Raw genomic sequence first — 20,685 nt, 5'->3', positions numbered from 1 at the left:
AAGAAAAATGATACCATAAAAAGGTATATTAATAGATCTGGCTCTAAGATTTATTATTAAAAATTTCTCCTAAAATCTAAAGTTCAATTTGAGAAATCTGTCAGTTTAACCCTCAGTGTTGTCAAGATTCTGGCTGTAGGATGCATGAGTGGAGCTGGACAGATAATGTTCCAGGCTTTTTCTACATAGAGGGCACATTCTATAGACTTGTACCCTCTTTTCCTCTTCTCTTGATCCTCCCTCCTCCTCCAGGGACCCCTGCCCCCTGTATCTCTTGGAGTCATCTTGCTGTCACCAGTGATTGTACAGGCACTGCAACAGCACAGGAAAATCATATCATGATGAATGTCAAAATGGCTGGTGATGTTGCTAATTCTATTCAGGTTAAATGATATGAAGATAATATACTGTTATCAGATTTAAAATAAAGATTTAGTTAGTCCAGAATGAGAAGAAAATTGCATTGATTTATAAAAATCAAGTGGTTATTAATGGAAAAACAAAAAAGTATGAGAAACTATCACAGCCAAGATAAGAGGAGTCTGAGACATGAAGAGTACAGTTAAGTAATATGGTATTCTAAATGAAATTCTTGAGTACAGAAAAGATATGAAATAAAAATTAGAGGGTTATGAATGAATATGCACTTTTGTTGATAGCAAAAATAGCTTATTAATGTATATAAGCTACTAACACTAGAGGAAAAGCAGGTTCAAGGTACACAGGAACTCTATATTTTTGCCACTTTCCTGGAAATCTAAAACTATTCTCAAATTAAAAGTTCATTACAAAACAATAACATAACCATGGAAGTTTATCCTAGGCAGCTTGTTAAAACATTAGTTGTCAGACATCTGCTAGCAAATGCATTATTTACCTCAAGAGCTCCCCAAAGTTTTACAGTGTTGGGAAGACCTATAAAAAGCTTTCTTGACAGAAAGGCACACTCTTTTAAAGGTTCAGGTCAGTTGCAAGTAATGATACAATATTTTGTCAATAATTAAAATACTGTAAGTACATTTATAAGAATCTTTTCCAATAGCAACAGTTGTTCATAGTAACTTTCTCCTGAACTTGTACCCCCAGAAGGTTAGCATTCAGGAAGCTCAGCTGCTGTCTAACAAGCTTAATTAATAAAAAAGTCATTTTCGAGCTGTAACTATGAGTAACAGCACTTCAAGTGTGCTAGCAAGCCTACAAGTTAATCAAAATGCTAATACAGTACAAATTAAATTTGTGATTAACATTTCACAATAGCTGCTTAAGTGAATTGATCACACAAATTGGTTAAGCATTACTCATTTCCTACAGCCCCAACCGGGAAAAGGGTTTTTATGTGGGGATGCAGAGAGGAGCTTCGGGGAGAATGATCCTTCATAATAGCATCATATCCTCAATACACCATCATTGAATTGTCATACAAAAGCTTACAGGTAAAGTCACCCATGAGAAAATAGCCTCCCAAATTATATTATAGTCCTTGAAGGGAGATTGCTTGTAAATCCACAAGAGTAATTAAAGGTGTTTAACACTGCAAAATACACACATTTGTGTTAGTTTCAGACATGCTAAATACACCAGCTCAGTGCTGCTTCCCTAGTGGGGAATGGTGCTTTCTTTTAAGGGGTGTTCTGGTCATTATCCTTTGGAGTTAAACTGTACCTTTGACTATCCAGGATGACTTTTCTCCACCACTGTGTGAATCTTTGTAAGAGTAAATCATTCAAGAGTAATCTCATTTCTTAAAACTATTTGCTTTTAAATACCCATTAATAAAATGTCATCAGGTTTTTATGGCAAGATCTTAGCTTCTGGAAATCTAGCCAGGAGAGCAGCCAGATTAGAGTTTACTCTGCTCTTTATGAATTTGATAACACTACACAAATATTTATAACAGAGACTACATTTATTGGTAGACAATTCAGATTTGGTAAAAAATCTTAATAAGTGGAAATCTATATACATAGAATAAATCTACCCTTTCCAAATTTTTCTTATGAAAAAACTAGAAAGGAAAAACTGAAATATTTATTTCATTCTGAAACTGATATCTCCTATATGCCAAGCACTGGGCCAAAGTCATCTTAATAGTGATGCTACAGGTATTGAAAAGTTTCCAGCACATCCTAGGTGACACGAAACCTCCAAATATATGTTCAAACTATTGATATTCTTTGAAACATGTCATGATAGACATGTTATTGACTGATAATCTACCTGTCTTTTTAGCAGAATGATTTGAAGAAGCTTTCTAAAGCCTGTTGTGCTACACTAACCTTTGTTTTCATTTGGTTTAATTATAAACATTTAAAAATTTCAAAGAATTTTACTAAGAGTAGTTCTGAAGATTACCTGTCATTTGCTGTATCAAAACATTTCTTGCAAGTATTGGATTAAGGATTTGACTAAGGACTTCTTTTGTTAAATTTGATACTACCTTAGGTCTATTTTCACTGATAACTGCATTTGACTCTGCAATTCTAAACTGACATTCTTCAATACACTGCAAATCCACTGGGCCTAAGCTTAGTGCACACATAGGCAAATATTCCTAAAAGGTTACCTGAGCCCTGCTCCATAGCAGTTCCACTTCCTGGCATCATCAGATATTTCTGTGCTTCTTAATCTACTATACATCGGAAGCATTTGTCAATGAGACATAGACCTCTCTTATAGTATCCTCAATTAAAAGGCCTTTTTTGAGTTTACCCATCTTTTGTTGTTGTTGTTGTTGTTGTTGTTTTGGTTGTTGTTTTGGTGCTGCTGGGGACCAAACCCAGGGCTGGGAAACTATTTCTGTGTCCTTTACTTTCCTCTTCTCTGACTCTGAGATGTGTACATACATGTGCACTCACATATATCTTATGCATCTCTATAATTATAGAGAGTACAGAAAAATATAATATTGGCTATGTGAAATGTAATATATTATTAATTTATTAGATGTTGTTATATGAATAAGAATGTCAAAATACTATTTTGAAATTTAGATTTAAAAAAAAACCCTGCCAATAAACTTTAAAAGATCTATTTTGCAAATTTCAGAAGGCTCTCTATAAAATAAAGAGAATAAAAAATTTTTAATGTTAAGTCATTATGACACCGTAAGGATATAGAAAAACTACTAACCATGAGAATCCTAAGATTTATTTACTTGAGTTCCCAATTTTATTGTTTTACTTTATGACAATTAATAATGCTTCATGCTTGTAAGATATTGTTTTAACTCAGACATCAGGGGTTAAGTGATCTTCCAAAGGTTTCATAGTAAAATGACAGCAGAGGAAAATTATAGAGGTGGTGTACGAAGTCCCATCCATAAAGGACAGGATCAGGTTGCTGTCCCATGAATGCAGTATATAATTTTCAATTGCTAGGAGGGCTGTATCTTGGAAAACTGCTGAGCCAATACTTTCTATGACTAAGAGTACCCATGTATCTAAATGAGAACAAAGGCACAAAATTAGAACTATCAATCAGTCTTTACAGAAAATTTTAGTCTGAGACAATTTGAGAAGCAAAATAAAAATGACAGCAAGGCAGTTTAACCAATAGGATAAAACAAACATCTATGATTCTATAGTTATGTAACTGAATAAAGTAATAAATGTGAAAGAAATTTGTATGACTTTATAGTGCAACTTCAGGAATGACAGAAATAGAAAATCCCAATAGTGGGATTAATGCAGATCTTAAAAAATTCCAGTCATATATTTTAGCTGTTCCAATTTTATAAAATACATTTTTCACTAAAATAGCACTTGTTTAAAAAATGTCTCAAACTAGAGTATTAACTTTTCCTTTTGATTTTGTTTAATATATGACAGCAGAATGCATTACAATGCTCCACCATGTTGGCTTAGGAAAGGACTTCCTCAATAAGATTCCTAAAGCACAAGGAATAAAATAAAGAATCAATTAAAAAATCAATAAAAAGTTTCTTCACAGCAAAGGAAACAATCAAGAATGTGAACAGAGAGCCTACAATATGGAAGAAAATCTTTGCCACCAGCATCTCAGACAGAGATTGATCTCCAGGATATATACAGAAATCAACAAACTTAACCAAATAAATAAGTAAATAACAACAACAACAACAAAAACAAATAACCTAAATGACAAATGAGTTAAAGAACTAAACAGGCACTACTCAGAAGAAAAAATATGAATGGTCAAAAAATATATGAAAAAATGTTCAACATCTCTAGCAATTAGAGAAACACAAATCAAAGCTACACTGAAATTCCATCTCACCCCAGTCAGAATGGCAGAGGTTCATTTATATATTGTTGGTGGGAGTGCAAATTGGTGAAAATACTCAGAAAGCAGTCTGGAGATTCCTTAGAACACTTGGACTGGTTGTACATTCTGTGTCGAAGGAACTGCTGAGCTAGAGTCAACACTATAAATACAGAGATTTAATAAATTATGGTATAAAGGTGTATTAAGAATCGTAATGCAAAAAATTATGATTGTATTGCACTGTTATTCCACTCCTTTCTTTATATCCAAAGGACTTAAAATCAGCATACTACAGTGACACAGCTACTTCAAAGTTTATAGCAGCTCAATTCAAAATAGCTATGATACCAACCTAGGTGCCCTTGAAGAGATGAATGGATGAAAAATTGTGGTATATATACACAATGGAATATTACTTAGTCATACAGAAGAATGAAATTATGCATTTGCTTGTAAGTAAATGGAACTAAAGAATATCATGCTAAATTAAATAAGTCAGTCACAAAAATCCAAAGGCAGAATGCTCTTTCTGATACGTGGATAAGTCACAACAAACAGGAGGGATTCAAAATTCACTGGACTAGACAAAGGGAAATGAAGCAAAGGGAGGGGGTGACTGCAATAGGAAAGACAGTAGAATGAATATGGCATATCATTCCTATCCTCATTTATAAATAAATGACCAGTGTAACACTACATCATGTACAACCACAGTAACAGTATCCTAATTGTAACAAGTTACAACTTATTCTATGTATGTATAATATTTCAAAGTATACTCTACTGTCATGTAAAAAAATAATAATGATAAAAAAGAAAAAAAACCCTTTCTTTTTCATAATGTTATAGCTGAAATCAAAGAATTCTAGAATTTCAGAAATTATGGGGACTTTAGAAATGATTTAATACAATTTTTTATGAAAAAGTTCCAGAGAAGTTGTGACATTCCTTGTGTCACACAATAAATTGGTAGTGGGGGTAGAACAAAAACCTGATTTTCTTTCTTTAACAAACTGTGGAAAAATTTGGAAGCCCCTGATTGATTTCATGTAATGAAATCATTATGTTTTCTTTGGAGTTTAATTTAGTTAAATTAAGTTTGCCCTGTTCCTACATTTATTCAAGGAGTACTGACAACAACAAAAAAAATTCCTCAACAATGAGAACCAGAATAAACGTGTGCAATCACAGTTCATCTATCTCATCAAGGAATAAAGCTCCAGTGAAGTTGTGAAACTTGCCATCATAAAGTATGAAAAAGTGTCTACCTATTCTGGATCACAGTCTCCTTTTCCAGCTTCCACTTTCCAGTAATGTAGACTTCATTGCAATCTGAGACACATTATGCTGTTTTATAAGCATATAAAATAAAATTAAATGTTTAACTGAAAAAAGTAAGAAACTAACTACCTAGAACAATCTTCAGATTCAATATAATCCCTAACAAATGCCAATAGAATTTTTCTTAGAGATTGAAAAAATCTAAATTATTAAGGAACCATGAAGAACCAAAAAACCAAAGAAAGCTTGAGAAAGAATAAAGTTAGAGGCATTCTACTTCTTGACTACAAATTATAATACAAAGCTTCAATAATTAAGATAGTATGGTGCTGGCACCAACATATACACATAGACTAACAGAACAGAATAGAGTCTAGAAATAAACAAACATCCTGTCACTAATCTAACAAGAATACCAAGAAGGAAAAGGACAGGTTTCAATAAATGATGTTGAGAAAACTGAACATCCACGTTTAACAGAATGAAACTGGAACCTTGTCTTACACCATATGCAAAAATCATCTCGAAATTTACTAAAAACTTAGATGTAAGATCTGAAACCATAAAACTCCTAGAGGAAAACAGGGAAAAAGATCTTGACACTGGTCTTAGCAATGAGTTTTTTAATATGTTCCCAAGAACACAGGAAAAAAAGGTGCAAATAAACAAATAGGGGTGCACCAAAGCTACAAACCTTCTGCACAGAAAAGGAAGTCATCAATGAATTTTAAAAATAACATATGTAATAGGAGAAAATACGTACAGATGTGAGTAAGGTGTTAATATCCAAAACCTATAAGGAACTTATATAGCCCAAGAACAAAAAGGCTAAAAATTCTATTATAGAAAAAAAAAAGGTGAAGGGACAAATGAGGCCAACAGATATCATTCTGTTGAAATACAGAATGGCTAACAGACATGAAAAGGTGCTTACTTTCACCAATCATTGGGGAAATGCAGATCAAAATCCCAGTGAGGGCTGGGGTTGTGGCTCAGTGGTAGAGCACACGTCAAGCATGTGAGAGGCCCTGGGTTTGATCCTCAGCACCACATAGAAATAAATAAATAAAATAAAGGTATTGTATCCAACAACAGCTAAAAAATAAATATTTTTTAAAAAATCACAATGAGTCAACAATTCTCATGTGTTAGAATGAATATTATTAAAACAATGAAGGTATTGGCAAGGATGTGGAGAAAAGGAAACTGCTACACACTACTGGTAGAAATGTAGTTGGGGAAGCCATTATGGAAAATACACATGAACAGCCTTAAAAAATTACACATGGAAAACATCATCAGCATCATAGGAATTCTACTTTTGAATACATATCCAAAAGAAATGAGATCAATGTCTCAAAGACATGTACACTTCTATGTTTATTACATCATTGATTAGAAAAGCCAAGATAAAGAAACAGTCTAAGTGACCCAAGAGGGATGAAAAAAGAAACTGAAACACAATGGGAGATCTTTCAGCTTTACAAAAGAAGAAAATCTTGCCATTTGCAATACTATACTTTGTGTTAAGAGAAATAAGCTGAAAACAACAAAACACTGAATAATTTCACTAACAGGTGCAATAATAAAAAGTCAAATTCATAGAAGCAGATTAAAATAATAGTTAAGAGGGGTGAAATTGGGGGATATGAGGAGATATTGCTTAAAGGATACAAAGTTTCATTTATGTAGAACTAGTTTTAGACATCTAATGTACAGAAGGGTGTCTGTATTTAATAATATCGTATTAATAGATTTGAAATTTGCTGACTAGATATTAAATGTTCCCACTGCAAAAATATGTGATTATCTGAAGTGATGGATATCTAGCTATCTTCATTCTATCAATTATTTTATAATGTATATGTATATTTAAGTATCACATTGAACACCTCAAATATAAATCATTTCTATTAAAAATAAAATAGTATTGGGAAAAATTTACTAAATATGTTTTAAAAAAATTAAAAATCAATACTTATTTGATTCTGGTGTTATTTGACATTAATTGATAATATCAATATTTGGAGGAATGTAGCATAAATTATGTCTATATTTCCTGTGTATAATCGAAGTGTTTTAAAGTATTAGCATTTCATTCATATCCAAAGAATTATTATGAATCATTATATACCTAACAAGTTCAGCTAAGAATTAATTACCTCATAAAAGAAGTACCCATGAATTATAGATATGAGGATGTGTGAGCACTATATACATGAGAAATTCACGTAGAAGACTCCAAAGTTGATATCAATTTTTTTTGCAACAAATTATTCTAATACTGATCTGGCCCCCTGGAAAATTCACTGAGAGTATAACAAAGCTATTCACCAGGGTATGCCAGAATATTTGGACCTGGCTAGTTTAGAGACATTAACTATCTTTTCTAATTGAATATAATAAGCACACAATATGTTCAACATACCTTTGAGGAGGGATACTTGTTGAAGACTCTGAAAATAGCTAATTCAGCTGCAACAGTCTTTCCTGATATAGTGTGTGCTCCAACTAGGACACTACAGTCTGTGTGATACAGTGTATGAAATATTTGTGTCTGCACAGGGTTAAAGTGGCTGAAGTTGTACAGGGCTTCATATGCTTTACATCCTAAAGCCATAATTGGCAAAGGCTGAAGATCCAGTAATTCTGAAAAGATTCAACAGTTACTTCTATACAATAACTGAAAAAACATGCACAATACTGAATACTGTATTATAAAGAATAACATTTCCTAATTATCTCTAGAGAAGAACATGTTTAATATAAGTTCTTATACACCAGTGACACATATTATTCAGTCACTACATTTAACATAACTGATAACAGAACACTTTTATTGAAGAATCCCCTATAAACCAACTATATATTTCTCTTCCAAAAAGGGAAATAACTTGAATAAAAGTACATGACAAAATGTATGTTATGGTACAAAAATAAATCTGCCATAATTTGTAAAACAATGAAAACCTCAGACTCAGAAACTTAGTGATATTCTATCTCTCAAAATAATAATAATAATAAAAAGACTGGGGATGTGCTTCAGTGGTTAAGAGTCCTTTGGGTTCAATCCTGGGTACCTTGTCCCTAAAGGAAAAAAAAAAAAATAAATAAAAAGATGACTTTAAGAAGTTATCTTTGCCCCACCCATTGCTCTACTCTATTACAAGGATAGCTGAGAGCTAACTTCATACTCTCTATGTCTGATTATGATTGTTTAAATTTTCCATAGCTCTGGAAATCCAGGAAGGAGGAAGACATTGCATGATAAGGCATGCAATGTTAATCAAACATATTTTTTTTAAAAATAAAAGACTAAAAATTAAACATTGTACAATGTCAAATGCACAGTTATTGATAATGTTAAATTAAGATGATCTATTACAGTGATTTTACCTAAATGGTATGTTTATACTATATCAGCTAATTATATAAATAGGTTGATATGTATTTGGTTGCTTAAGAAAGAAATTATTAAATTGGCATTAACATATAATGCTAATATATGTGAAATTAAGTACTTTAATGAAAGAAAGAAACCCAGCAATGATATTGGAAGCATATATTTTAAGTTAAAACATCATCACTTCCACATATTTTGAACTTATGAGATTCTAGATATCACATAAACACATTTGATGAAATAAGACCAGAAAGACCCTCTGTAATAAGTAGATTACTAGATTATACAGTTTCAATATCATTCTATTTTGATAAATTTTTTTGGTTTTGCTATGCCAAGATATCAAAGAGAAATTGAGATGTAGTATAAAGAATCTCTCAATGAATAATATGAATAAGGTGTACATTTGACAAAATGAAAGATTATAAAGTCATATTTAGGTCTCCTTTCACTTCTGAAAGGACTGTCAAATAGCATGCTATTTAAAGTAGTCAGAATAACATTTTTATTCTGAAAAGTCAAACAGTGTGTCTGAAATATACATGGGAAAGAAAATTTTACTCCTAATTTATGTCTGTAAAGTAAATTAAGGACTTCTGAAAATCAATACTCATCAATTATGAATTCTCAAAAAACGAAATTAGTATACTATTTTCGAGATGTTTTTGAAATAGATTTCAGGGGTACTTGAAAGTATCACTGCAAAGATTTATTCATGAAATTTTGCTTTTTTAATAAATCAAAACAGAAAGGCATTTGTTCATTTTATGAAAACCTAGAGTTTATACATTACAACAATAAAAATGCTGCTGAATGCTCTTACTATATATCCCTTTTAATAATTTGTTATATATATATACAAACATTCCAAAATCTAAAAAAAAATGTGAAATTTGAAACACTTCAGGTTTTAAACATTTTGGATAAAAGATAACCTGTACTAGAAATAAGTTTATTTGAATTGAAATAAATGTAAGAAAAAAGAGATATCTCAAAACTTTCACAGAGAATACAGATAAAATGATAAATGACAATTACAATGGAAAAAAAAGGCTATATGGAGAAATAATGATTATATATATACAGATGAAAGTCCAGTAACAAAGAAATAGTAACTATTATCATTACTATGGTTATCAGAATTGACTAAGCCTACTTTAATGCTTTTGGGGCTTAAATAAACAAAAATTAAAGGTCCACAATTTGACTATCTACATATACATATTTGATTTTGAAAATTTTGAACATACAGTTTAGAAACAATTTTTCAAGTAAATTGGGCTTTGATTCAGAATAAAACAACTTTATACTTGTCAACATTAATTAAAATAACAATTTTGGGAAGTCAATAATTCACATCAACACATTAATGTTCAATTTGTTACCTGTATGGGGCTGATGCCTGTCTGGTAGAATCAGATGTTGGAAGTTGATAATACAAACAGCCTCTGCTCCTAACCGTCTATCAGAAACTGCTTGGATATAGTATTGGGAAGGCAAAGGTTCAAAAATAGGGATTGCAAATACCATTAGTTGAGCTTCTTTACTAATGACCTAATGTGAAATAAAGTCTAAAATAAATAAAGTTCTTAGTAGTCAATTCTTAATAGTATCTATACCAGATGTAATAAAAATAAACTATGTTGGATTTCTAAAAAGCTCAGATATTCAGGTACTACAGTAACTTGTAGGTGATTTCCTTCTGAGGATTATTTGATATAACAGAAGGTAAAAATTTCTACTCACTTTATATTATGTATATATATGTTATCATTATGACATGTTACCAGTTTGATTCATTATCAGAATTTCCCAAACATGATTCATGCAATTATTTCATGATTTCTATAATTTCAAGTACCATATTATTATTTACTTAATATTTTTCTTTAAATCTGATCAGTATCTTAAGTGGAATATCTGAAATCTCTTAAAATATATATGTTACATGGTTATCAAGAAGAAAAATGCATGAAAACAAAATATTGCTATAAAATAGTATCGGAATCTAGTCAAGATTTTCAATCGGAAGCTTGCTTTCTCTTTGATAAAAAAAGAAATTACAAATAAAACATGAGGTAAAGATGTAACAACAATTGAGTTTTTACAGATAATTTTACAAGGAATGATCTTTTCACTAAGCAATTTATTACTTTGCAGGAAATTATTTTTACCCTCCTTATTTTATATATTCCACGCCTCTAGAAGCCATGCCTTAAACGATGGTAAAGATTATAAATTAATTTCTTGAACTAGGATCAGACTGAATAATCAATATTGTCACACTGAATCTCTGTGTTCCTTTGAAACAAAACAGGAAAACAGAACATAACAAAACTTTCATGGCACTCTGAAATCAGAGAGATAGTAAAAAAACAAAAATTGTTTATATATTTTTTTATGATAGCTAAATAATAAGGTTATATTCACCTGGTTTTAAGAGCTAGAAAATACTCTGAATGATAAATATGATCATTTGTAGGATCTCCCACCCAAATCCACCAGGGTTCTCCTACTGTCCCATGGACCTAGAATAAAAATTATCCTACTACTATGAAAATCATAACTCAAGTAACAGTACTGTTTACATATCAGCAGCTATTAGTCTAACAAATTTTGATATATAATTAATAAAACAAAGTTCACTCATTTAAAGTATACAGTTCAATGGTTTTAACATATTTAACAAAGTTGTACAACTATGAACATAATCTAATTTTAGAACATTTTTATCACCTCCAAGAGAGTACTTATATTCATTAGAAGTATGGACATGGCTATTCTAAACACTTTGTTAAATGGAATGATATAACATATGGTCTTCTGTGACTGGCTTTTTAAACTTACCATACTATTTTTATAGTTCATCCATGTTTTAAACTGCATCAGTACTCTGCTTCTTTTTATTGTCAAATAATATTCCACTGGACACATATATCATATTTTTTTTTTATATAAGCCAATCTCTCTTTTTTCCTTATATGGTCCAATACTGTTCAGTATTCACTTCTTCCTCAGGGACTCATGAAAAGGAGATCACATCCCAATCATTTCTCCTCCAAATCTTCTTGTACTGTTTCACATGAGCTTTTGGGGGACACCACATTTAAACCATAACACCTGGGATAATTTTGATTCACATAAAGCCAATCACCTCATGACATTCTCGTGACAATATCTATAGTAAAGGAGAAGTCCATAACAAACACTTGGCATAATTAGACTGGGGGGAGCATGTATTTGTGGGAAGAGGGCTTACAGTTTATGTTGTGGGCTGAGGAAGTGGGTATGTGTTCCCCTTACTCCATTAAAAGTGAAAGAGAAGCAGGAAAACATTTGGGAAGTATCCAACAGTGTGAGCAGAGCAAAGAAGAGAATGTAGAGCTTATTGTTCACTTAAACTTTTACTGTGATACTGCTGATATACATAACAGATCTTTGAAATTAGTTCAATATTAAGAAACAAAATGAGAATAAATATCACTGAATGATGATTATCATTTATGGGTAGGATCTACATTTAAAATACTTAAAACTTTGCTAATATAAACTATTTTAATTAATTGCTAATTTTTTGGAGGGGGTAGTGGAGGTTGAACCCAGGGCCAGCAGCTAAGCCACCAAGCAATATCCCTAGCCCATTTAATTTTTTTTTTTTTAATTTTGAGACAGGGTCTTGCTAAGTTGCTGAAGCTGACCTGGACTTGTGATCCTCCTATCTCAGCCTCCAGAACTGCTGGGATTAAAAGCATGTGTGACCACATCCAGCCTTAATTGCTAATTCTGCTAAATAACTTCATAAAATTTGGAGTGATTTTTGCTCTTTTGCATAAATAAAGAGATTTCACATGTAGGTTCAAAATTTATATTGAGTTATATGCATTCATGGATATGTCAAAATTAACAATGTAAACTATAATGTACTAAAAAAACAAATAAGAGAGAAAATAAATTTATTGGGGCTGGGGATGTGGCTCAAGCAGTAGCGCGCTCGCCTGGCATCCGTGTGGTTCGGGTTCGATCCTCAGCACCACATACAAACAAAGATGTTGTGTCTGCCGATAACTAAAAAAAATGAGTAAATATTAAAATTCTTTCTCTCTCTCTCTCTCCCTCTCTCGCTCTCTCTTTAAAAAAAAAAGAAAATAAATTTATGTTATATAATATGAAAATTCACAATATTTTTTTAAATATTTATTTATTTATTTTTAGTTATCGGCAGACACACATCTTTGTTGGTATGTGGTGCTGAGGATCGAACCCGTGCCGCACACATGCCAGGCAAGCGCGCTACCGCTTGAGACACATCCCCAGCCCCCACAGTATTTTTATATCTGGTAAAATATTTTATTTTCACAGAAAAATTCATTTAAGCACTTTTCCCCCTTCTTACCTATTTCATCTTTCCTCATATTTTTCAGCTTATCTACAGTAAGATTTTTTTTCTTCTAATCTTGTTAGAATGTGTGGTGGTAACACTGAAAATTGTCTCAAAGGGCTAGCCCAACCCCAAAGCCTCTTGTTGATGACTTTACTAAGATTCAGGATCCTGTAGGTCATGGTAGGCCAACGTTTCCTCAGAGCAATTTCAAAAAGGGCACGAACAATTCTAGCTGCATTCTAAAGAATAAAAGGGGGAAATTGGTTGTTAGGTCCAATGTATTTTTAAATTTGTCATTAATTTATTATTCAAACTCAGTCTTCTAGAATGAATTAATAAAATCAACAAAGCAGCAGGATATAAAATCAATACCCATAAATCAAATGTATTTCTCTACATCAGTGATGAATCCTCTGAAAGAGAAATCAGGAAAACTACCCCATTCACAATAGCCTAAAAAAAGAAAAAAACAAAAACAAAACAAAACAAAAAAAACCTTGGGAAATGAACTTAACAAAAAAGGTGAAAGACCGCTACAATGGAAATTACAGAATAATAAAGAAAGAAATTGGTGGAGACCTTAGAAGATGGAAAGATCTCCCATGTTCTTGGATAGGCACAATGAATATTGTCAAAATGGCCACACTACCCAAAGCACTATACAGATTCAATGTGATTCCAATTAAATTCCCAATGTCATTCCTTATAGAAATAGAAAAAGCAATCATGAAATTCATTTGGAAAAATAAAGAGACCCAGAATAGCAAAATCAATCCTTAGCAAGAAGAGTGAAGCAGGAGGCATCACAATACCAGACCTTAAACTATACTACAAAGCTATAGTAACAAAAATGGCTTGTATTGGCACCAATAGACATGTAGATCAATGGTACAGAATAGAAGACAGAGAGATAAATCCACATAAATACAGTTGTCTCATACTAGAAAAAGGAGCCAAAAACATTCACTGGACAAAAGATAGCCTCTTCAACAAATGGTGCTAGGAGAACTATAAATCCATATGCAGCAAAGTGAAATTAAGACCCTATCTCTCACCATGCACAAACCTCAACTCAAAATGGATCAAATATCTAGGAATTAGACCAGATACCCTGAGCCTGACAGAGGGAAAAAAAAGGAGGCCTAAATCTTCATCACATCAGATTAGGCTCCAACTTCCTTAAAAGACTCCTAAAGTACAAGAAATTAAATCAAGAATTAATACACAGGATGGATTCAAACTAAAAAGCTTCTTCTCAGCAAAAGAAACAATTAATGAGGTGAAGAGAGAGCCTACATTTTAGGAGTAAATTTTTGCCACAACACATTGGAAGAGAATTAATCTCCAGAATATATAAAGAACTCAAAAAACACTTATAAAAATCCCAATCAATACATGGGCTAAGGAGCTGAATAGACACTTATCAGAAGAAGATATACAATTGATCAATGAATATATGAAAAAAAATGTTCAACATCTTTAATAATTAGAGAAATGCAAATAAAAACTACTCTACGATTTCATCTCACTCCACTCAGAAGGGCAGTTATCAAGAATACAAACAAAAAGAAGTGTTGGTGTAGACAAGGGAAAAAGGCACACTCATACATTGCTGGTGGAACTGCATAACTGTGCAACCAGTCTGGAAAGCAGTATGGAGATTTGGAATGGAACCATCATTTGACCCAGCTATCCCACTCTTGGGTCTTTACCCAAAAGACTTAAAATCCACATAATATAGTAATGCAGCCACATCAATATTTATAGCAGCTCAATTCACAATAACTAAAGTGTGGAAGCAACCTAGATGCCCTTCAATAGATGAATGGATAAAGAAACTGTGGTATATATTCACAAAGGAATATTACTCAGCATTAAGAGAATAACATTATGGCATTTGCAGAAAAATGGATGGAGTTCGAAAATATCATGCTAAGCAAAGTAAGCCAATCCCCAAAAAACAAAGGTCAAATGTTTTCTTTGATAAGTGGATGCTGATCCATAATGGGGGAGGGCATGGGAAAAATGGAGGTATTCTGATTGGGAAAAGAGGTGGGAGGGAAGGAGAGGGGATAGGGAGACAGAAGGAAAGATGGTGAGATGTGATGGACATTATTACCCTAGGTAGATAAATGACTGCACATATGATGTGACACTGCATCATGTACAATCAAGAGAAATGAAAAGTTATGCTGCAATTGTGTACAATGAATCAAAATACATTCTTCAGTCCTGTATACCTAATTAAAATAAATAAATAAAATTTAAAAACCCAACAACACTATTCATTACATTTAAATAAAAATAAGAATTTTAAAATAAAAAACATTTAAAACATACTTTTTCTATATTAAATCTTTGAATAAAATTACAAATATAATGTAATAGAATAATTACATGAGATAACATAATTATATAAGATTAAAGTTTACTTCTCAACTTAATAAAGGTATTTCTAAATAAAAATAATCAAAATGTATACTTTAAAGGTTAGGATTTTTTTTTAATTTATACTTAGAATCAGGTATGGTGGCACACACCTGCAATCCCAGCACCTCCAAAGGTTGAAGAGGAGAATCATAAATTCAAGGTCAGCTTCAGCAACATAGCAAAACCTTGTCTTAAAGGAAAAAATAAAGCCAGGTATGCTTGTGTGGGAGGCTGAGAAAGGAGGATTGCATGTTCAAAGCCATTCTCAGCAATTTAGCTAGGCCCTGAGCAATTTAGTAAGACCCTATTTCAAAATAAAAAAAAAATAGAAAGGGTTAGGGATGTGATTTAGGGCCCCTGGTTTCAATCCCTAGTACTAAAATAAATAATTAAAAGAAAAAAGTAAAAAAGGACTGAGGATATATTTCAGTCATAGAGAGCCTCTCAGTTCAATCTGTAGTATTATGAAAAACAAAATAAAACAAAGAAAAGAAATGAAAGACAAAGAAGACAAAATATAACTTACTTTATTTCACATGATGGTTTAAATATATGAAGAATTTTTTACAATAGCAGTTTTTAAAAGTTATAAATTAAATGAGCTGTAGGTTTAGGGAACAATTTTCTTTCAGTATTCAATATTTAAAATCAGAGACCTATCATACTGGAATATATATATTAGGCCTTATATAAGATAGATTTGTTACTAAGCCAAACAAACCACTAACTTTCACCCCCAGTCCTGATTTACAAGCACAGGTTACATAAAAGATGTACAAATCAATATCTTTAATTCTAAGGAGAAACTGTAGTTCATAGAATTTCTCAAAGTAATGTATTCACAGAATAATAGAATTAATTCCTTGGTCTCTAGAGATAAACAAATAAGAGAAAATGGGGAGTAAGATTCTTACCTGTGCAACATATGCAGAATCTGACATAAGGGAGAAACTATCCATCTCTCCTCGGCTGGTGGAAGTTTGAAGTAAGATGTTTATTTTCCCATAACTATTTTCTACACCTCCAGGAGCTGAGAGTTCACAAAAAATTTTTAATAGAGCATTTAACTCCTCTATTTCTTCTCTGACCTAGAAGAGTCAATATTTTTATAGTAATATTTGATTTGATTTATTTAAAAATCATATTGAATGTTTTTAAGATTGCCTTTTAGTATAATGTAATATTTTACTCTTGTACAGCTAAAACCCAGTAATTTTCCCATAGGTAAATTATAAAATATAATATGAAATTATGTTGAGGCAGGTACAATTATATTTATTGTTCATCACCAATATTAAAGTTGCCATTGACACATAAAAATTTGATATGCCACAAAAATTAAGTCATCTGACCTCACCATCTTTCAACTGATGAGGTTTCATTTTTTATTTGACCAGAGTAAAACCTCTGCCCAGACTGATTAGGGAAAAATTGATTATCTTCAAATGCATTCATTATAGTCATATATTTTATATGGCATAATGCATTCATAGCTTAAAATTGTGAAGTACTATTTCAAAGTATTAAAGTTTTCACTGTTAATAACATTAAATTATAATATGGGTACAGAATCATGGATTTTCTTAACATTTTCTTCAGTGAACTATATTGCAAATAAACCAAAACATATACAATATATTTTTGATAAATTCATTAATACACAACCTATTTAAATTTCTTGATTTGGGATACAAAGCAAAGCATGATGTTAGGTATGCTGTGATATTATTATCTAGAACACTGAGTTTTCTTGTACAATAGAAAACACTGCTGATACTCCAATATGCCATATGGCTTTTTTATATTGTATCAGGAAAAACAATTAATTTCAAACTTTCATAAATGAATAAATGTGTCTATGTTGTACATATCTGACTGAAATTTCAAGTAATCTTACCTTGATCTGATCAAATTATTCGGCTTTGGAGACTATCTCAAATATGTCACCTTCTGTTTTGTGAGCATCGAAGAGTTCATTAAAGGTCTACCAAAGTAAGTGTCACATTTAATTAAAATAGAATATCAAAAGATATTATCAAATTTATGAAAGATTATAAAACACTCTTAAACATAGTTAAGAAAGCCATTAGAACCAAAAAAAAATCAGTAAAATCATCTAATGAAATCTATACTAAATGTCTAAAAATGTTCAACATAACATTCTGGTCTTGACTTCAGTATAGGCATATGGAAATCTGCATCATTTACTAATTATAAGCTCACATACATCATATAAAATTCAGAGGGAAATAACTAGACAGCATGCAATTCAAAGAGTCTCAAAATATGAAGAGTGAGAATACACAGAAAAATCAGTTAAAGGCCATATGGAAAAGACAAAGGTACTACAGGGCTAGAGTTGCTGAAAAAGAACTGCAAAAAAAGAAAGTGTTAGGCTGTAGTTTGGCAGCAGTCTACTAGCAAGAGGACAAATGAGAAAGGCTGTCTCATAGAGACAATGAGATGAGAGTAGGTGATATAAGGAGGAAGGACTAGGTCTGGGATTGAGGAACCACCAAATCACAGCTCTGAGATAATATGTGAAGAGGTCTTGCAGAAATCTAGTGTCATACACATATAGGTTATTCTGAAAAAATGAGGAAAACCAAGTAAGCACATAAAGGTGTTTTTCTGAAACCTGTTTTATATATAAGCAAATATTAAATCTACAAACCCGAGATTTCATATAAGCTGAGTTTTTCTTTTTGATGATTTCTATTCTCCTATTTTAAAAACAACTTTATGTACAAAAGGCAAAAATGAATTTAAGAAAAAGCTCAAAACACTATCTATTGAAAAAAGTATAAAAATTCAACTTAACCTATTTCAATCTCTTCATATTTAAGTATTCTCCCAACAGGTTATCATTGTATTGACATGTACTGATATACATACATGAAAACACATAAAGAAATGTATATGCTTTTTAAAAGTAAAAATATTAAAGTATCACATCATCTTAAACAGGACGTTGTTAAAAAGCAACAAATCCTCTTATAATTGTATGATCAAAATTGGCCTTAAAAGTTCCTTAAATTACTCATCTAGTACAAACAGGCTGACTTGGTAATTTTAGTAGTTTCTTAAACTCTTCTTTGGTGTTTCTTACTAATATGCAATTAAGTTTTCAACTTTTTATTCAAGGAAATAATTAAGCTATCAAGTTCAGCTTAAAATCATTCTGGCATACACTCCGTAAGACTCACCAATAGGCTTCAACTATTTCAGGTGTATGTAGTGTTTAGGATATGTTCATGAAACAGGATGACAGAAGAGCACCATTGCTATCTAAAGTCATTTTTTTTCTTGTCATTACTAAAAGTATATTGCTGAATTCATATAAACTAAACGTATTTGCTCATAAGTTGCTTTTGTTATTTGGCATTATTAATATATTTTGAAGTCTAGAAAATATTTGACTATAAAAACAAACATTTTTGCATTTGTTCCTCTCAGAATATTACCTCAATGGTATTGTATTTAATATAATAGTGGCTGGCGGTTCTACCCAAATCCGTTGAGGAAAAATAACCAGTTCTCTCTTCAAAATGAATCATCTGAGCTTTGTCTAGTTTTCATCCAACTTCAATGACTAACTGTTCTCGATGCTTCTTAATGTTGGGTCAATCTACAGGAAAGAAATATAAACACTTGATGTTTTAATTAGACTTTTAAAAACTTAATTTTGAACTGGTACTTTGAAGCATAAAATTATATGTATCAATGGTGTAAAGTGATTTTTCAATACAAAAATATATTGTTCAATATTTAAAACAGATTAAATACAACTATCTTTCAAACATTTATCATTTATTTATGGTAAAAATTTAGTACTCATTGATCAGTCTAACATTTATCATTTATTTATGATAAAAACATAGTACTCATTGATCAGTCTCTCCCCATCCCTCTCTCCAGCCCCTGGTAACCACCATTCTATTTTCAACCTCTGTAAGATCAACTTTTTGAGATTCTACACATGAATGTGATCAGGTGGTACCTGTTTTTTTGTACTTAGCTTGTTTCACTTAACGTAACAACATCCAGTTCCATCCCTGTTACTGCAAAGACAATATATCAGTCTTTTTTTTATAGCTGAATAATGCACCATTTGTGTAGAGGTATTAGATTTTTCTTTATCCATTCATAAGCTGATGAACACTTAGGCTGCTTCCATTTCTTTGTATGGATAGTGCTGCAATGAACACAGGAGAACTGATGTTCTTCAACATACTGATTTCATTTCCTTTGGTTATATACCCAGTATTAAAGCTGCTGATCAGAGATTTTTCAATTATAAATTCTGAAGTACATTCTATACATTTAAGAAACAAATAAAAAAGATTTTATTTGATTAAATAAAGAAAGCTTTAAAATTCATTAAAATTATCAATCCACATAGTCTTTTTGGATAATAAAACTATCAATCTGTACAGTCTCTTTAGATACCAATGTTATTCTTCCATGATCTTATAATCTTTCAGGTTATAGACACAGTGAATCAGGTATAAGGAAAAAAAAAACATCATCTTCTCCTTCCCACACTTAAATAGGCACTTTAAATTACCGAACCATACTTCTATTTTATCAGTCATTTGGGGATATGATGGCAAGAATGCTTTCCCCTGTCAAAGGTAAAATAAATGCATGGTTATTCCCTTAAAAATACAATTCTATTGTTTTAGTAATTTTCACATTGTTGGTGGAAAAATCCATTTTGTCTATAATAATAATAGAAGCAAAGAATAAAATGAAGTTGACAGTGAACTTTTATATAGTTTTAAAACTATTATAATTTTTTTCTAAGTATAAATTGATATTCAATACAAAATACTAAAAAATATTCTTTTTTTAAAAGAGAGAGAGAGAGAGAGAGAGAGAGAAAGAGAGAGAATTTTTTAATATTTATTTTTTAGTTATCGGCAGACACAACATCCCTGTTTGTGCA

General features: G+C 31.4%; 1 pseudogene; it reads right to left on the bottom strand.

Annotated features, from left to right (window-relative positions):
• LOC143642328 (activating signal cointegrator 1 complex subunit 3-like) overlaps positions 1–20,685 on the bottom strand; it is a 73,177-nt pseudogene that overhangs the window by 17,906 nt on the left and 34,586 nt on the right.

Source organism: Callospermophilus lateralis, chromosome 11, assembly GCF_048772815.1.
Source record: "Callospermophilus lateralis isolate mCalLat2 chromosome 11, mCalLat2.hap1, whole genome shotgun sequence".
In the NCBI taxonomy this organism is placed as follows: Eukaryota; Metazoa; Chordata; class Mammalia; order Rodentia; family Sciuridae; genus Callospermophilus; species Callospermophilus lateralis.
The sequence above is the reverse complement of the archived record's forward strand: the minus strand, read 5'-3'. Positions and strand labels throughout refer to the sequence as shown.